Below are 2,566 nucleotides of genomic sequence, written 5' to 3'. Positions count from 1 at the left end.
TTAATTTTCAAGATTAAACTAATAAGTATTGGACCTGGATTTTAATGTGAATCTCATGCTCTAATCTAAGTGACTCTGCCTGCCCTCAAGGAATGGAGTAAACATGTGGACAGGAAAAGATTCTTAGAAACCGAAAATTTAATTCTTAAACAACAACAGCAGCAGCGACAACATTTCTGTCTATGTTATGTTTGGTTAAGCAAGAGAATGGAATAGTTCAAAAAAACAAAAAGCAGTCAAAGATACTAATGTGTTCTAAGGAAAATCTGGGTTTGGGCCTGAATTGGGTGGGTGTGAGTCTGTGAGATAGACAAGCCCCACTTTCAACTGATAAAGCCACTCTTCCATCTCTTTTTCCTTTTTCCTGTTCCCTTTAGTAAGTTAACATTCTGTTGAACAACAAACGATAAAAGAAAACGATATATTGTACTTTTTGCCTGTCAGTGCTAAGCAAGGGACAAACCCAAAGGATTTAATTCAAAGTAAAATATTCTCTGAAACTTGGAGCCTTTAATATGACTAAAATATCATTAGAATTCAAAATTAAATTTAAAAATCATCTACGCTTCTCAATTATTTTGAGAATTAACTTTAGCACTATTTTTTTTTTCTGAATCGTATCAGCTCTAACACATAGTCATTAAGAAACAATTTGTTTTTTATTGCTATGTGCTGGATCTATAATATTATGTGGGTTGCTAGCTAGCCTCCTTCAAGTGGGCCATGAACTTTTAAGTTCTAAAAATATATTCTTAATTAAAATGTCATATTGTTAGGGTGAGATATATATGTTTGGCTTTTTTTTTTTTTTAATATAGCTTTAGGGATAGATTTGGAAGACATTTTCTGAACAAGTACATTAAAACTTCTTGTAGAACAATATTATAATCATTTGAAAATATATTAGAGAAATTGTCACTATTCAAATGTTTTGCATAACTTGTTTTTTTATCTTTTGGTGTTACATTTCTTATTCTTCTTGTGCTTCCTCACATATCAGATTCAGTGGACTATATTGCAATGTCTTCAATGAAAATTTAAATACACAAAAGAGAAAATATTCTTAGTTTCAACATAAGATTCGACCTTACCTATAGAGAATTTTTATAAGAATTTATTTGAGCCAAACTGTTGACATATGGTGGAGAGCAAGACTTCAAATGCTCTGGAAAATAACAGTTTTGCAGCTTCTTTTATGCATTTGAAATTAAGGAGGGAATGGATATGAAAGTGGGAGAAAGCAAGGTAGGGATCAGATTACAGAATCCTTAACAAGATTGTGTGCTTTCTTAAGGGTTAAAACCCTCTTAGATGGATATTACTTCTGTCATTTCAAAAGTATGTTTCCCCAGATGCACAAGAGCAATGGACAGGGCGGGCTTAAAAGCTTTCACTAAACAACTAGAGTTAGAGCGTGACTACCCACCATGACCTGCCCAGTTAGAAATTTATGATCAGATCACCCTGTGAGATTACTTTTCATGGAATACCTTTGTCTATTCACTATTTTTTCTTTTATGTATAACCATCTATGGACCAAAGGAAATAACATTTTTATAAATTTTATAAATTTTAAAATACCATTTTACAAATATAATTTATCGTTCTTGTTCTAACGTGTGCTACTGTTCCAAAGAGAATATATGAAAAAGGGTATGGTTATGGTATTAGATGATATGCTCTTGTCTCCTTTGTCTACAGTATTAGCGATTTTGACTATCAAGAGAGAATATATGGATTTTCTAGTTACTGCTTGTTTCTTGGTCCTTCCTCTCTAAAAAAAAAACCCATAATTTATTTTCATAACATAAAGTATTATAAATAACATTATTTGTAAAAATTACTTTAATTTTCAGTTTTTATTTTAGGCCTTACACAGTAGTAACTCCCTCAGCCTCCTCAAAATGTCTTTTTCTTTTGGATTCTCTGAGTGGAATGATGAGAATCAAATCGTGTAATTGTACCATTTACATCAACATGTCAATGTAAGAAATGTCCTAACCTGTAGAGAATTTTTATAAAAATTTATTTGAGACAGAGAGGATATACCTGGGAGCAAGATCTCAACAGACTGAGACAGATTCTTCAGAGAATTAACAGTTTGCAGTTTCTTTTATAGATTTGAGATTAAGGAGGAAAAGTAAGGAAGAATACATGAAGGTGGGAGAAAGCAATATGGGTATGGCATTATAGGATAGTTAAGATTATGTGCTCTCTTGAGGGTGCTTATGGTTTATTTCAAAGGTGTGTTAACCTAGATACACAGAACATGCTAAGGCAAAGATAAACCTTTTACTTAAAAGTTATGTACCTGGGTGCGACTACCCACCATGACCTGTGGAATTTATGATCAGATTACCCTGTGAGGTTCATTTCCACAGAACTTCTTTTCTCCATAAATATAAAAATCCTTTCTCTTTTGAAGAAGTAAGGTGTACTTTTACGAAATTTTTTTCCTTTGCAAATTTAGTTTATAATTATAGAAATAAACAGAAACTATCTCTGATGAGCAAGGTATTGAGAGTTCTGAAATTAGCTTTTCCTTAGGGCATTGTCAACAGAAGTT

Source organism: Pteropus vampyrus, unplaced genomic scaffold, assembly GCF_000151845.1.
Source record: "Pteropus vampyrus isolate Shadow unplaced genomic scaffold, Pvam_2.0 Scaffold2, whole genome shotgun sequence".
Classification (NCBI taxonomy): Eukaryota; Metazoa; Chordata; class Mammalia; order Chiroptera; family Pteropodidae; genus Pteropus; species Pteropus vampyrus.
This window is presented reverse-complemented; position numbering follows the sequence as displayed.